At 44.9% G+C, this 17,603-nt stretch overlaps 1 protein-coding gene and 1 non-coding gene across 6 annotated transcripts in view; one reads left to right on the top strand and one right to left on the bottom strand.

The window, feature by feature from the left end:
* The window catches only part of DIP2C (disco interacting protein 2 homolog C), a 360,625-nt gene that overhangs the window by 141,656 nt on the left and 201,366 nt on the right, over positions 1-17,603 (top strand). The gene's annotated exons all lie outside the window — the stretch shown is intronic.
* On the bottom strand, positions 9,891-9,994 carry LOC137777061 (U6 spliceosomal RNA). Its single transcript, XR_011076397.1, has one exon. It is a non-coding gene; the product is annotated as a U6 spliceosomal RNA (small nuclear RNA).

The following is a 17,603-nucleotide window of genomic DNA, read 5'->3' as shown; positions in this document are numbered from 1 at the left end:
CCCATGTTAGGGAAGTTTTCAACTATAATCTCTTCAAATATTTTCTCAGTCCCTTTCTCTTCTTCTTCTGGGACCCCTATAATTTGAATGTTGGTGCGTTTAATGTTGTCGCAGAGGTCTCTGAGCTTGTCCTCAATTCTTTTCATTCTTTTTTCTTTATTCTGTTCTGCAGTAGTTATTTCCACTGTTTTATCTTCCAGGTCACTTATCCGTTCTTCTGCCTCAATTATTCTGCTATTGATTCCTTCTAGAGAATTTTTAATTTGATTTATGGTGTTCATCATTGTTTATTTGCTCTTTAGTTCTTCTAAGTCTTTGTTAAACGTTTCTTGTATTTTCTCCATTTTATTTCCAAGAGTTTAGATCATCTTTAAGATCATTACTCTGAGTTCGTTTTCAGGTAGACTGCCTATTTCCTCTTCATTTGTTTGGTCTGGTGGGTTTTTACCTTGCTCCTTCATCTGCTTCATATTTCTCTGTCTTCTTATTTTGTTTAACTTACTGTGTATGGGGTCTCCTTTTTGTAGGCTGCAATGTTCATAGTTGCATTGTTTTTGGTGTCTGCCCCCAGTGGGTGAGGTTGGTTCAGTGGTTTGTGTAGGCTTCCTGGTGGAGGGGACTGGTGCCCGTGTTCTCGTGGGTGGGGCTGGATCTTGTCTTTCTGGTGGGCAGGGCCGCGTCCGGTGGTGTGTTTTGGGGTGTCTGTGAATTTATTATGATTTTAGGCAGCCTTTCTGCTAATGGCTGGGGTTGTGTTCCTGTCTTGCTAGTTGTTTGGCATGGGACGTCCAGCATTGGAGCTTGCTGGCCGTTGGGTGGAGCTGGGTCTTAGTGTTGAGACGGAGATCTCTGGGAGAGCTCTCGCCAATTGATATTACGTGGGGCCAGGAGGTCTCTGGTCATCCAGTGTTCTGAACTTGGCTCTCCCACCTCAGAGGCTTAGCCCTGACACCAGGCCAGAGTACCGAGACCCTGTCAGCCACACGGCTCAGAAGAAAAGGGAGAAAAAAAGAAAGAAAAAGAATAATAAAAAAAAAATTTTTTTTAATTATTAAAATTTAAAAGTTAAAAAAATAATAATAAAAAAAGAGAACAAACCAATAAACAAATCCACAAATGATAACAAGCGCTAAAAACTAATCTAAGGTAAACATAAAAGTCAGAAACAAATCAGTTGCAGACAGCAAACCCCAAATCTACAGTTGCTCCCAAAGTCCACCGCCTCAATTTTGGGATGATTTGTTGTCTGTTCAGGTATTTCACAGATGCAGGGTTTATCAAGTTGATGTGGGAGTTTAATCTGCTGCTCCTGAGGCTGCATGGAGCAATTTCCCTTTCCCTTCTTTGTTCGCCCAGCTGTTGGGGTTCAGCTTTGGATTTGTCCCCACCTCTGTGTGTAGGTCGACCTCAGGCATCTGTTCCTGCCCAGACAGGAGGGGTTAAAGCAGCGGCTGATTGGGGGCTCTGGCTCATTCAGGCCAGGAGGAGGGAAAGGTATGTTAGTTATAATTGGAATGTGGGGGGAGCCTGCGGCGGCAGAGGCCAACATGGCGTTGCAACAGCGTGAGGCACGCCGTGTGTTCTCCTGGGGAATTTGTCCCTGGATCGCGGGACCCTGCCCGTGGCAGGCTGCACAGGCTCCCCAGGGGGAGTGTGGATAGTGACCTGTGTTTGCACATAGGATTCTTGGTGGCTGCGGCAACAGCGTTAGCGTTTCATTCCCGTCTCTGGTGTCCGAGCTGATAGCCATCGCTAGCGCCCGTCTCTGGAGCTCGTTTAGGTGGTGCTCTGCTTTCTGTGGGCACACGGGGAAGGAATCCCCTCTCCTTGTGCACCCCAAAACAATGGTCTCTTGCCTCTTAGGCAGGTCCAGACTTTTTCCCGGACTCCTTCCCTGCTAGCTGTAGCACACTAGCCCCCTTCAGGCTGCGTTCACGCAGCCAACCCCAGTCCTCTCCCTGGGGTCTGACCTCCGAAGCTGGAGCCTCAGCTCCCAGCCCCCGCCCGCCCTGGCGGCTGAGCAGACAAGCCTCTCGGGCTGGTGAGTGCTGGTCGGCACTGATCCTCTGTGCGGGAATCTCTCCACTTTGCCCTCCGCACCCCTGTTGCTGCGCTCTCCTTCATGGCTCTGAAGCTTCCTCCCACCCCGTCTCTGCCAGTGAATGGGCTTCCTAGTGTGTGGAAACTTTTCCTCCTTCACAGCTCCCTCCCAGAGGTGCAGGTCCTGTCCCTATTCTTTTGTCTCTGTTTTTGTTTTTTCTTTTGCCCTGTCCAGGTACGTGGGGATTTTCTTGCCTTTTGGGAAATCTGAGCTCTTCTGCCAGCGTTCAGTAGGTGTTCTGTAGGAGTTGTTCCACATGTAGATGTATTTTTGATGTATTTGTGGGGAGGGAGGTGATCTCCACATCTTACTCCTCCGCCATCTTGAAGGTCCCCCAGAAAGCTATTTTGAATCAAGTAGCAAATAACCGAGGAATGTAATCAGTCCTCTTCACGCTACACTTGATATCTAACACCTTTTAGCCTCTGTGACACTTCCTTTCGAATTGCAGGAGCAGTCTCACCATGACATGAAATGCCATCCACATTAGCAAGTCAGGCATTGCTTGGCCTGGCAGATACGCCAGCCTTGGCCACCGGGGCTCTTCAAGGTGAGAACCTGTCAAGTGGCAGTGTTTGCAGAGTGTGGCAGTTCTAAAGTGTAACTCTTGTTGTGGAAGACTAACTGGTTAGTGCAGCCCAACCTGCCGGCCTTGTACTGGTAATTAAGTTTTTGGTTAGCAAAAAATTGTAGCTGATTTTTCTCTCCCCAGCAAGGAGAACTTATCCACTTAAAATAATAGCCACAAAACCCCTGAAAGATATAACTTAAGAGGTAAAGTGCCATGCCTGAGGCTTGACGACTAGTTAATGAAGAAATAACTGAAGCATCCAGTTATGGCCTCTGGTGCTCCTGCCACTGTCCACATGTCCCCTTTTCATCAGTGTTTGTCTTCTTCCTGTCTCTTTTCCTGGAATCTCCCTTCTGGAGTAGGTAGTCGGCTACTTTATACCTAAGCATGAGTGTAAAATACAATAAAATAGGCCTTTGGTGTTGAGAAACAACTTTTGTGTCTTTTAAGGAGAAAAAACAAAAATGAAGCAAACAGGAGCCACACGAACGGCAAGGATGCTGATCTCTTCGCAGTGACTCGACTTGTGGAGATACTAGGTACTAGTAGGGCTTCATCTTCTCCCCTAATGACTACCCTGTCTCCTAGGATAAAAACTTTCTCAGGTGCTGTAATTGGAACCAAAAATAAACAGAAATGAGGAGTTTTAATGAAGTAGCATTACGTGTAGACATCTGCTCCGTGAATGCTCAGCAGACCCAGGGTGTGCCGTTGAGAGAGGGGAGTCGGGCCGCCTGTGAACAGGCAGCGGCATGAGTGGAGAAGAGCTCCTGGCCTGTAGAAATACGTATTTGTGGGTTGAATTGGTGGGTCTGGCTCCCATGGAGCTTAGGACCCAGTCTGACTGGCAGATTTGAGGGCCATGCATCTCATTCCCTCCCAGTCTTTGTGAAGGTGTGTATGACGTGTATGAAAGTTTGCACCCCGAGAGTTGTCGCGGTGTTTTCGCTCCTGTTTCCAGGGTTTTAAGTAGGCTTCCAGTTCATTTGAACAGGAGGGTGTGCAGCCAGCTGAGCACAGCCTGTGCGTGAGGGGATCCAAACCAGCGGTGAAGTCGTTTCCCAGCTGCCCTGAGTGGGACAGTGTCAGTATAGTGGGGCTTACCAAGCTCCTGAGGTATCCACATCACCTTACCTCTCTGGGTCTGTGAGCTGGGAGTGGGGTCGATGCATGTGCTCGTGGACAGGAGGGGACTCTACGGGGCTGAGGCTGGGTGTAAGCTGGGTACGTGGAACAGGGACTGGCAGAGAGCTATCCTGCACCCCGCAGGGGCCCCTGTGACGCGTCACCAGTATGCACCTCCCAGCTCAGATGGTGTGCAGTAAATGCACAGTGTGTATCCCCAGCAAAAAGCCGAGTGTCACCTGAACCCCCAATATAATCCACAGTGGATTGTGTGTGAAAGAAAATTAATGTGAACAACGGATCCCCCCCCCTTTTTATTGTGGTGAAACATATATAACCTAAAATTTACTGTCTTAACGATTTTTAAGTGTCGAGTTCACTGGTATTAAAAACATTCACATTGTTGTGCAACTAACACTACCATCCATCCCCTTAACTCATTTCGTCTTGTAAAACTGAAACTCTGTCCATTAAACACTAACTCCCCATCCCTCCTTCCCTCTGACCCCTGGAAACCAGGATTTCTACTCTCTGTCTTTATGCCATAACTACATATATTTTCATCTCAAAAGTGTTGTAAACCTAATTTTATTAAAATTGATTTTGAATTAAACCCCATGGCTTTTTAATTTTTTAGCAGGTAGGGTGGGACTATGGTGGACGAGTACGGATATTAGACTCCAGCTGTCACGTGTTGGTCCTGGGCATTGCGCGGAGGCACAGTTGAAGGAAGAAAACACCGTCACTTCACGGCGGTGTAAGTATAAACACCAGGATTATGTATGTAGCATAAAAACAGTTGCACGGTGCCTCCATCCCTGCAACCTGCTTTCCAAGTAGAAACGAGACTGCTTAGGGTTGATGCGACGGCTCGGGGCTGCTGGTTCACCTCCTTTCCTAAAAGAAGACTGGTGCACAGCGTGTTCTCCTGTGTTTTCTCTGTACTCGATGACTCAAACCCCATTTGATTCTAGTTCAGGTGAAGTCTTTCTCTTGCAGACTTCTGTACGCTCTGCAGTCCGCTCTCTGTCCTTCTCCTTTCCTTCTGTTTGTAAGTTCATTGAAGACAGTTGGTGGTGGCAGGTGAGGAGAATCAGAGCCCAGGCCTCAGAAACGAGGGTGTGGAGCAGGGGTGTTCTCCCCCTGGCCACAGCAGGTGACGTGAGTGCAGCCGTGCCCTGGCAGCAGCTCACCCGCAGCTTCTTGGGAATGCACATTCCTGGACCCAGCCCTGACGGGTCAGGATGTGGGTTCATCCAGACAAGTCATTTCAACCTTGAGCCTGGATCCCTCATCTGAATGCCTGACATCAGGTAGTTGTGAGGATTAAATATGTAAACAGCTCAGCTTGTAGTAGGTGCTAAACGTTCCTTCTTTTTTTACTTACAAAGCATTTTCACTGTCTATCCTGCTGTTATTTACCGCTCGTAGGTAGGCAGGATAGGTGTCCATTCTCATTTACAGGTGAAGATGCTTCTGAAGGCTCATAAGCAGACACGGTCCCCTTCACAATGGTCAGTCTCCTTCTGTCAGCTCATCTTATTTTATTTGGAAAGACTTCTCCCTGAGCACGGGCACTCTGAGAAACTGTGTATTCCTCTTCCTGTTTGTTCAGTGATTAGTAGCTCAACCATAGTCCACCAGAATGCGCTTGTCTTCATTCTGTTGTAGGTTGAATCAGCCTTTGTATTCCCCAAGGTATTTTGTCTCCTTTTGTAAAGATTTCCATCAAAAAGTGCATTCTCAATAGCTTTTGATACACATCTGTTTGTGATGTGGAGATTGTCGAAGTCAGACTCTATTTCAATTTGAGGATTTAGGAGCTTTAGAAATTCTGAAATATAATATGAAAATATTACAAAACTCGTTCAAATGGGTGTTTTAAATTTGATATAAAATGATTTGTCACTGAAATATTACTCTGGTTTTAAGGACCGTGGCTCATTAAGAATGCTTTTCTGTATTTTAGACTTGGTTGTCTTTCATTAGGATATTCCGTCCAAATTACAGATATATGAAATATTTTCAGTATACATTAATGCAGAGTGACCTTATTCATAATATCCTGGATTCATCCTTGACTTTCTGACTTTGGAAGTGCGACTCTGTCTTAAGCTCTATGTGTACACCATCCAGATTGCTTTGAACACATCTGTACACAACCCTCCTTACTCCTAAGTAGAGGGAAATAGACAATACTATGCTTTAAAACGTTGAAGGTCTCTAAAGCAGTTTTTTTCCTAATCAATGTTTCCATTAAAATAAGTAAACTCACTAGTGCTTGAATTAATTAGCTGCTATTAAGTTGGATGTCAGGTTAGCAAGTTGCACAGTTTCTAAGTAAAAGTGATCATTTAAAATAGAAATTCAGAGTGACAATATGTCCTTTATTATAAAAATAAATGCTGGCACTTCAGAAAACCTTGTTTGCTAGGACTTAATTTTAGTCTCTGTATAGAATTGGAGGATAATAATCTGCTTCAGAGACCTCTTTTGTCAGTGAGATTAGTGTGACTGTCAGATTTGAAAGCTTACTTGTTTATGGTTTATTTCCTATGTTATACATTTAAAAAAATTTATACTTCTGATTAGAGATATGTCTATTACAGTGATTTTAGTTATGACCATGAGGGTAATTAAAAGATTTTCCTATCTCCTCATACTTGACTTCTCAACTATTCTTTAAAATCTGAGCAGGGACTGTCTTGAATTGTCTCCTTCCCCATTCTTGGTTTTACACAGCACATTTCAGTTTTTGGAAACTGAAGTTTGTCTACAGCCACTTCTGGAAACACTTGGTTGCTCAGTATAGCACCAAATGGGTCCCAGGGGGATCTGCGCTCCAGCCTCCCTGGGGTAGTAGAGGCTCCTCTTTCAGGAGTCTCTGCATGGAAATTAAGTCCTGGGGCCGGGGGTGGGGGTGTTGCACTGCTGGGTGAGACCCAGGAGAGCAGAGGAGAGGAGACGTGGCCAGCCCCAGGCCACACCCTAGCTGACTGACACTGACCACATGGTCAGCGCATGTCCTCAAGCTCCTGCAGGATCCCGTTGGCCCTACTCCTCAGATTCCTGAAATTGTTAGGCTTCCCTGAGCTGGAATTTTTAGGTCCAGACTCAGAAGTCGTGGTGTGTGCTCTCAGGTTCCTTACATAAGGTACAAACAAAAACTGCAACCATGCAAACAATTGGAAGCAATAACTGTTTTCTCATTCAAGGCATTGCTCTTTAGTTTCTTTTTTTTTTAAACATATTTATTTTGTTTATTTATTTATGGCTGCATTGGGTCTTTGTTGCTGGGCGCGGGCTTTCTCTAGTTGTGGCTCGCGGGCTCTGGAGCGCAGGCTCAGTAGTTGTGGCTCATGGGCTTAGTTGCTCCGCGGCATGTGGGATCTTCCCGGACCAGGGCTCGAACCTGTGTCGCCCGCATTGGCAGGCGGATTCTTAACCACTGCGCCACCAGGGAAGCCTGCCCTTTAGTTTCTTCATCGAAAGCCTTTGGCAGTGAAAGTTATTTGCCCCATTTGGTGGGGTTTTGAGTTTCAGGTTACTTGCTTGGCTGGTACAGCAGGGAGCTCCCAGCCTGGGACATGGGCTCCTGCTCCTTGCTCAGGCTTTGGGAGGTACTTTGCTTGGCGTGTGATTTGAGGGGTTTCCCAGTGTGATGTGTGCCTCCTGCCCCGAGGCTGCAAGCCCTTCTGCCTTTTGTTCCTTTCAGTAGAACGTTGTTACGTGTTGAAAATCAAGAAAACTAGAGAAGCAGGGTCAGAAGAGGCCTGGGGAGGGAGGGAGGTCAACAACAGTAGGAAGTGGTGAAAATTGAGGTGAACTGGGAAGTCCATATTCTGTGTAATTAAAAACATAGCATCAAGGGGAGGAGAAGGCAAACTACAGATGGGAGAGAGTATTTGCAAAAGACGTCTGACAAAGGACTGTTATCCAAAATACACAATGAACTCTTTAAACTCAGTAAGAAAACAAACAATCCAAATAAAAAATGGACAAGAGATCTGAAAAGACACCTCACCAAAGAAGATACAGACGGCAAATATGCTTATGAAAAGATGTTCCACATCGTGTGTCATCAGGAAAATGCAAATTGAATCAAGGAGATATCACTACACACCTATTAGCATGGCCAAAATCTGGAACACTGACAACACCAAATGCTGGTAAGGGTGTGGAGCAACCAGAACTCTCAGTCACTGCTGGTAGGAATGCAAAATGGTACAGCCAGTTTGGAAGACAGTTTGGTGGTTTCTTACAAAACTAAACATACTCTTAACATATGATCCAGCAATCACGTTCCTTGGTGTTTACCCAAAGGAGTTGAAAACTTAGGTCCACAAAAAAACCCTGCACACGGATGCTCACAGCAGCTTTATTCATAATTGTCAAAACTTGGAAATTTTGTCCTTCAGTAGGTGAATAAACTGTGGTCCATCCAGACAGTAGAATATTATTCAGCTAAAAAAAGAGCTATCAAGCCATGAAGAGACATGGAGGAACCCTAAATGCACAGAATGTCCAAGACCAAGAGTGAACCCTAATGTCAACTGTGGACTCTGGGTGATGATGATGTGTCCCTGTAAGTTCACCAGTTCTAACAAATGTCCCATCTGGTGGGGGATCTTGATAGTGGAGGATGTTGATGGTGGGGCAGGCTGTGCATGTATGGGGGCAGGGGATACATGGGGAATCTCTGTACCTTCCTCTCGATTTTCCTGTGAACCTAAAACTCTCTAAAAATAAAGCTTATTTAAAAGAAAAAAAGATAATAGTAAAGGCTGTGTGAGGGAAGTGGCCTGTGGTGTTGTGTGTCCAGGATTTCCCTGTTAATATACATATAGCCAAATTACTCAAAACGTAACTGTGACATTAGCTAATTCACTGAGAAGTTAATCACAGAATCAGTGATTAACTCCAGAACTGGCAGGATGCAGAGATCACCTTGCCCTGACTTCTCATCTTACGGGTAGTGACTCCAGCATTGTGATCAGGAATGCAGCCAGAGTGGCACAGATGGAATTAGACCTGGGATGGTTTTGCTCAGGGTTTGCAGGGTGATGTTTTTAACCTGTTTTTCTTTAGTTTAATGAGCTGATCCATTCTTTGGCACCAGAAGCAGCACAGCTGCTTCATAGAGCTGTCTTTGACATAGAGAGTCAGAAACCAAAGGCTGTTATGTACAGTCTTCCCCCTAAAGCAGAATCACGATAAAGAATCCTCATGTTCAGCATCTTTGCTTAAATGTGAGATTGTGGGACTCATGAGTGCAGTGTCACCACTGGTACACTAATTAGGTTTGTCTGTAGGTAAGTAAACCTCATTTTGCGCTGCCTGGAGTCAGACTCAGTGGCTTTAAAGAGCCAGTGCTTTAACTTTACACTTATGTAGATGTATATTCACCTGTAGTTGTGAAAATTAAGGAATTTGGGCTCAAAAATTTGTGAAAATGCTGAAGTTCAAACGTTTATGTATTAGTATATCACAGTGCATGTGTGGAAATATTTAGAGCGCCACGATTTAAACACTTTTCTTGATTTTGTAATATTCAGGTGTAGCATTCTCAGTTAACAGGTGTCAGAAGGCTTAAATTTTGGGGGATATCTAAATTCACTGAATTTAAAGTTTTTCACTTAAAACGTTATCACAACTAAATGTAGCCAACAGTTTATGCCCTATGGATATTTATTGATTAAATGACATATATCAGACAACACACTTTATTTTTTTTAAATTTTATTTATTTTATTGGTGTATAGTTGATTTACAATGCTGTGCCAGTCTCTTGCTGTACAGCAAGGTGACTCAGTTATACACATTCTATTTTAATGTTCTTTTCCATTACGGCTTATCACAGGATACTGAAGATAGTTTCCTGTGCTATGCAGTAGGACCTTGTTGTTTATTCATTCTAAATGTAATAGTTTGCATCTGCCAACCTCAAACTCCCAGTCCATCCCTCTCCCCCCCACCCTTAGCAACCACAAGTCTGTTCTCTATGTCTGTGAGTCTGTTTCTGTTTTGTACATAGGTTCATTTGTGCCATATTTAGATTCCACATGTAAGTGATATTATATGGTATTTGTCCTTAAAAATATGGAATGCTTCACGAATTTGAGTGTCATCCTTGAGGGGCCATGCTAATCTTCTCTGTATCGTTCCAATTTTAGTATTTGTGCTGCCGAAGTGAACACTCACTTTAATACACAGATGTAGGCAGTATATTAACAAACCTTGGAAGTACAGTCAGTGCTTAAGATCTGTTATCTTTTCAGATCATCTATATTATCTGAAAAGGCAAAATTTTAAAAAGCTAAAAGGTTTTGTAATTTTCCAGTTTTCTACTTATTTGCACAGAAGTGGAAGTTCTGTGGCTAATAGTTGATGGCAGCAGAACAGAAAGATAACAGAGTTTTGGGGTGTTGATAGCCCCAGGCTTTGAGCATAGAGGGAGGGTGCCAGGAAATGTTCGGGGCCAAGTGGTGGAGAGCAGAGAAAATGACGTGATGGACATCAGGAAGGCCCATGGGCCTCGTAGTCCAGTTAGGTTGAAAGAATTCATGTATTTCCCGGAGAGAGACACTGTCTCTTCCCATAGATACCCAAATTGTTTATAGTTGGGATATGCATCTTTATGTAAGCGTTCTTACACAGAAAGCCGCTGTGGATATGGAAATACTTTTTTTGTGTAATGCCAAAGTCATTTAAAATTCATTTCTGACTTTCTTTTTTCTTCCCCATCCTAAATTAATCTCTAATAAGTCTCTGCATATACATACACGTCTTTAAAATATATAATACACATTATGGCTGGTTTAAGCTCTGTATTACCATTACTTACAAATTACATTTGGTGTTTCACTTTTACTGCTGATAATTTTTTCAGTATGTCCACGTTTTAAATTTCACAGTGGAATTTCCAGCTTCACCCCAGTTAGTGATGCTCCCTGATCTATATAAAAACTGTCCACTATCTTAGCTTATTAATTAGCAATCTTGGTTCAGAATCTTTGGATCTACTGAAATTTGACACAGCCTTCTAAATTTTGTTGCATGACTTTTTTGTTTTAGTACTATTCATTAATTCAGGTGTTTTTCAGGATGTAAGTAAAGTGAATTGTACCAGGAAGCGGTGAGCATGTCCTTGGTTATTCATGAGCTTGCATTGTGGGGAAAAGCATCGTTTTTCTCTGAGTTAAGCTTCATGTTTTCTCTGTTATCGCCAAGACTAGATCAAGGTTTTTGTGGAAGAAGCAGCTGTTTAAAGTACCTTGTCACCCTCAGCATTTGCGCATCTGTATGTCGGTTTCCCTGGTGTCAGCATCGACCCCTTCCCTCTGCAGCGTCAGAAGCAGGAGCATGACTTCTAACCACATGGTGCATTTGTAACTGGATGCACGCGGGGAAGGAGTGTTACAGACAGTAAGAGACAGTGTCTGTCCTCCCTGTACTCAACTCACAGTCATGTTGGTGGGAGGTAGATTTCAGCCCAGTTTCGATGATGAAGGTGACGGATTGGGCCCTGAGAGAGGCTGTGCCACTGTCTTGCCTAAATGGCACCTCCTCTGGGACCTGTGGTGGGAATGTGGTCAGAGCGGCTTATCCGTCTGTCACATCTTCCCGCAGGAATGGAGGCCCTGCTGGACGAATCGGTGACTGAGTGAGTGGGTTTGTGAGCCTGGAAAGTTCAGAAGTGGGACAGGCTTATGCTTTGCCTATTTATTGGCTTTGGTCCAGCCTGGGCTCTTGCTCCAGTTGGCCTCCCATGCACGGCCTTATCCACAGTGTGCTCCCTGTGGCCACCACACAATAGCAGTCCTGGGACATCATCCTCTGTGGGCCCCCTCAGAACCCAGGGGCAGCAGTGGGGAGGCTGAGTGCCAGCCTGAGGACCAGCCCAGACCCTATGGCCAGGAGAACGTCAGGCACTGGTTAGCTCAGGCCTGGGCTACCTGAGCCAACCACCATGGCAGGGGCTGCAGGGGGAGGACGGATATCAAAGAAGAATCGGCCTGTTATCAGCAAACAGATGGAAGTGGGTACTGGATGGGCAGCTTGAAAAGTTCATGCTAGTTCCATATGCAGAACCCAGGCTTGCAGATCTGATGTAGGAATTCCCATACTGTTGAAGTGGGTTAAATAGTGAAGTGGACTTTAGACATGCTTGGAGTGGGTTAATGTAAAACAATCCTTCTCACTTCCTTCTAACAGTAAAACTGTTTACTTAGAGAGTCAGAGGAGATGAGGAATGGGCTACTGGGATTGTTGTCCGAGGGGAAGAGACCTGTTATTGCACCGTGCGGGAACTTTCATCACACCAGCTCTGGGGGCCTCTCCTGCCTCCCCTGTCCCATGAGGCAGTGACAGTTGCCCCATTGGTACATTCCCAACTTACTAGACGCTTAGGTTTAGTTTTCCACCAAACTCAGTTCTCGAGGGGACAGAGCCTCTTGTGGACAGAGGAAGTGCCATGAAATCAGTGCTGCAGACCCACACGCTCGTCTAGGAGCAGAGGGCCGTGCTGCTACGAGTCTGCACTGGCTTTAGTGTCAAAGGGAAAGTGCTGCCTGGATAGAACAGTGTTAGTTCCTTAGTCACTTCTCCACGACTCAGCTGGGCAGCGTTCTTGGGCACTCGGAGCTGGAACTGATGGGAGAACCATCGTTTCCTGCTCAGTTAGGGCCCCGAGCCTGTCCCAGTGCTGCAGCCCATTATAAGACCACACATGGTTCCGAGGGGGAGCCTGATTCTGGAGCCCGGTGCTTCTCCTAAGTTAGAGGGGAAGGTGGATATTGATGTTTCCTTTATCCGTAAAATTCCCTCAAACCCCACCCACCCGGCCAGCCATGCTCAGTGAAGCTCTGGCAGTCTCTCTGTGTTGTTTGAAGTGTGAACTTCACGTGGAGGTGGAAGAATAGGTGTAGAATTTCACTGACGTAATATATTTCTTTCCAGTAGAATTGCACTGAAGAGGCTCCCAGATTTCCTCTGACTCTTAGATGGAACCTAAATGTTGCCTGACCCTCTCTGGCTTGCTGCTGATATCAACAAGTGACATTTTATAGCAGCACAAATAGGGGTGCCTTGAGATAAATTCAGTGTAACATAGGCGTGTTTGTAAAAGAAAGGGGCCATCTTTCGGCTACTGACACGTTTGCTTGGAGTATTGATTTTGTTCCAACTCTGATGGAAAATGATGAACGGCGTCCAGTTTAATCTTTCAAAAATTCATTAGAAGTCGTTCACAGTTTGCTTTGTCTGCTTGTTTTTTTCCCCTCATGATCTGAGTATAATGAGGAATTCCTTTTGTCATCATCACCAACAAGAAACTCGTATTGTGCCAGTCCTTGGGCGCTGTGGTGAGAGCAGGTGCCAGTGCCCTGTCCTCAGGGAGCTCTCAGACCAGGTGTGACAAGTGTGGGCAGGTTCGTGTGGTGGGAGGAAGCTTCAGGGGAGAAAAAATCCACAGATCCTGTGACTCCTCTCAACCCCTCTTCCTTTTGTTTGTTTTTCATTTACTGTCTCTGAAATGGGGAAGCACTTTACAATCGAGGGAGCAGCCTAGTTTAATTAGCGTATTTTTACCTTGGTGGTAGGTAATGTAATTTGCCTTGGATTAGATTTGATGAATACAGTAGGTACTCAGAGAGGGAGGGGGAGGTGTTCCAGGGAAAGAGAATGGGCTTGGCAAGGTGGGGACTTGTGCGTGGAATAAAGAGCCGTAGGGATGGGGGTGGGAAGGGGCTTTAGCGCCAAGCTGCAGCGTAGAGGCCGCTTGGACTGGGTGGGGCGGCGGAGTCCAGCATTAGAATGTTTCCATGGAGTCAGGCATCCACAGGTGTTCGTCCCACCAGACCTGAATTTCTGCATTCCTTTCTTAAAATCCCCAAGGTGAGGAAAAAGCTCTGGCGCAGGTGAGTTGTTATATCCAACAGCCATCTCTGGAAAGAGTCTAGACAGCCCTTTCAGGTTGGTGATGGCCTTGGACCTGGGAGTTGGGTCCCTGTTGAGCCTTGTGTCCCTGCGTGGGCACCAGGCAGAGCAGGACGGATGAAGGATTCTGGGCTCAGTGCAGATCACCTGCAAAGCAAGCTTATCAGGAAAGGCTTGATGCCACATCACCCTGCAGTACCCTCAGGGGGTCCTGTGTGAGTCTAGGCTGACTCCATGTCATCCTCAGACTTCTGAAATGTGGGGGGTTAAGTGTGGTTCTGTATTATGCATAGGGTGACGACATGTACACCTGCTTACTCAAGGACCCATGGTGCTCGCTGCTGCGGGTCATTCCAGGAAAGGTTGTTTCCATGCACCAGTGGATGTACTTCCCATCGACAGCAAGTAGTCAGTGGCCCAGGGTTCCTTTTTTTGTATAAGTTGCCAAGAAAACCCCTAAAGCCATAGTTGCTGCCTTTTGGAGGAACTGCCCTTCTCTGGTGTGTCTATTGCTTCTGCTGCTTCTGTTTCTCTTATCTTGAGATACTGAGTTAGTATAGTATCATTCATATTAACTTCAAATCTGAATTTGCTTCTGATTTTTAAAGAACAGGTACATCGATAAGCTTGTGTTGCTGTTTAACTGGAAAGCCAGGGTGTGCTGATGTATCTGGCAGGATGTGACAAACAGAGTGACCAAGAATTCGCGTCCTATTTCTTGGGTTGGCTTTTCCCAATCTACAGGTGTGGGGTGAGGGTGACAGCCTGCTCGCCACCTGATACTATGTGCTCCTTGAAGAGGAAGGACTTTGAGACGAAGCATGATTAGTAATGTGTGCCGATTCTAAGTAGGGACAAGGGACAGCTACTGAGTGATTCAGCTGGCACTTTCACACACAGGAAATAGTCCAATGTTTAAAAATTCCTCCATGTGTGGTTGTCAGTAAAATGGGCAAAATAATGTGTACTCACTGATTTCCAAAGAAAGAGGGTCTGTAGGAAGGTTATTAAACGTGAAAGACTTTCTCTAACCTCTCCTATGTTTGTGGTCGAATCCTGACATCACCAGTGGGGCTGGGGAACACCCCCCTCACCGTCACCCTCACCCTCACGTACCTTCTCACACTGTTGTTGCATAACAGTGGGGAGTAGGGCCTGGGGTGGGTGGGAAGCTCCACCAGCATTTAGGATAAACACCCAGTTTCCTGTGGACCTTATGAGTACAAGCTATTCCACTGGGTGAGGGATTCCCTACAATGTATCCCCCCAACCCAAATCAAAGGAATCTAGTTTTGAGCATAAACAGGTTCTTAATGTCATAGCTTTTACAGCTGAACCCTACCGTGGGGCCATTAGTTCTGTCTTAGTCCACCATTAGCAGATCCAGGAGCTTCTTGTGTTGATGGTGAATGTTTACCATCGTGTGTAAAGACGGGAGTGAACCTTTATGTATATACAGAAATCAGATGAGAAACGATTGCTGTGTGATCCCTGCAGGGGTGCTTACAGCATTTTTGAGGGCTAAATTCTTATTTTTAGATATCCTGACATCTTTTAAAGCTGCCTTCACTTACTAAAAATCAGCATAAGTATGAAAATCAGTCCTGGAGTAGAAAGGGATATACTTCAACTGAGTAATAACTATGCATATGTTAAAAATATCAGCTAAAAATTACTCGAAGTGTTAACCATGAATGGATACAAAATGCAAGCTGGAAGAGTTATTCTTTCAGTATCAAAATTTTAAAAGGTTTTTGTGACACTTTTAACTATGGACAAATTACTATTAAAACTCAGCTGCATTTATAACATTTTAAATAACTAATTGCATTACATTATTTGTTAACTTTTCCTGAGGCATTTTGCATAGTTACGTAATTAATGTTTATCTCTTTGCCAGAATTCTGTTCATTTTTTTTAGATCAGAAACCTAAAATGAAATGTTTCCTTTCCATTAAATTGTTATTGAACTATGTAACTATCAATTTGTGAATCTGAGAACAAGATTATCTTGTCTCTTTTGGGATAATTCTTGCTTAATAGTGATAATGCTAAATGTTAAAATTATAGAACAGCTTATTTCTTTGGAAATTAGTATTCGCATGCTTGCCAGGGGAGAAATGTTGAAAATGTGGACATGAAGAAATTAAATTGCATTCATTTCGTATAGAAAGAAGACGTTAAAAACCCCTTTTGCCTCTTGCCACCACTGTGTTTGCTTAGGTACAGAAATGAGGTTGTTGTAGGCACTTAGAATCTTATCTTTCACTTCCACAGTACTAAGCAAGCATAGTCTCCTAATTCCAATACTCAGACTCCTGATTATCAGATCCAGGGGAATAGATGATAATATACGTGAGCGTTGGCGTTTGATATGTGGGAGTCCTAACCACACACAGGCTGCTGGAGTGGGAGCCACTGGGCCACCAGGGCCTGGAATATGCGTGGTTGGGAGCAATGAAGACAAGAAAAGAAAATGCTGGCGAGAAAGCAGCAGCAGTGCCCATGAGGGTTGGAGTCTGGGACCCTTAAGAATGAGGGGGAAGCAGACACCTCTGGGCTAATCCCTGGGGCCTATCCCTGGAAGAAGCCATGGTCTGGAAGGACCGGGATAGCTGCTCTGGGTGGTCTGAGCTCAGCCCTCCCAGCTTGAGAACTCTCTTGGCAACAGCTGCCCCGGAGGCAGGCTGTGAAGATTCAGTGGACAGAGATGGAAAGATGCTGAGAACAGGGCTGATGCTCTCACGACTGCTGGGTGCCAGCAAGTGGGAAACACTTCACCAGCTCGGCTTCCTGAACTGAGCTGCAGGTCTGCTGCTTAAACACTCTGAGCACATCATGGAAACCCAGATTTCGTGCGCAGCAGTGGTGAAGGGGACACTCCCTCCTGGTCGGAACGTCTGAGTAGAATAAAGCGTAAGGAAACGGTGTAGTTCGTCAGTGTGAGCAGGTGTCCATGGGGGGATCGAATAGACATCTCTCAGAGCCAGTGAGACAAGCGGGACCTTTTCTCACTCTGATGTGGATGACATTCATGCTGTTCCTGCCCATATGCGGACAAGAGGAGGCGTCACTGGGAGCTGGTTCATTTTCCTGTTTTCTGATTGGAAATTCATGGTTTAAGTTCAGCTGGCATCAGTCTTTACATCGTTGAGCTTGGAAGCTTTTCAAACACTCACTGTATGAGCAGGGATCGTCTGCATCCTGTAGCCTCCACAATGGGTAGCTGGGGTGTGAAGTCCTGTCTTCACCATTAGTGTTTGCACATGCCTGTCTCTTTGCATAAAAGTTTGTTTTTCTTGAAGGTTCCAGTTAGATCCTTTTACTTAATGAAATACTTAAAACTGTCATGAAAACGAATCTGCCAGCCACCCTGAGTGAACGTGGGTGGGTTTTGTTTGTTTTCCTGTGGTGAATATTTTACTAGTGTAAATACTTGCATGAATGCTGAACACTGGGGATGGTGTCATCTTTCTGCTCATTCCCTCTTGGTTATAGTTAATGACTTCCACTTGGAGGGTGTGTCAGGCACGGTGAAGGGTGAGGATTACGGGCCACACTGAAGAGTAACCTTTGGTTCAAACCCTGCACAGGTGTCTGTCGCTTTTGAGTAAAATTAAGTGGAGATTTCCATTCTCAAGGGAAACATACACAAACACACAACAGAAAATAACTTTAAAAAACAAACCTTTTAGTTTATGTGAGGTCCAGCAAATTTAGCTTGCAAAGTTTAACCTTTTTTTCCTAGAAGCCATTATTAATTCAGTGGCTTTTTTTCTAGAATTCATTAATTCAGTAGCATAAGGTAAATATATTTCTTTTTCCTGAAACTAATCACAGATTCTAAAACCAGTGACTAAAAATGGAATG

Source organism: Eschrichtius robustus, chromosome 1 (genome assembly GCF_028021215.1).
Source record: "Eschrichtius robustus isolate mEscRob2 chromosome 1, mEscRob2.pri, whole genome shotgun sequence".
NCBI lineage: Eukaryota > Metazoa > Chordata > Mammalia > Artiodactyla > Eschrichtiidae > Eschrichtius > Eschrichtius robustus.
The sequence above is the reverse complement of the archived record's forward strand: the minus strand, read 5'-3'. Positions and strand labels throughout refer to the sequence as shown.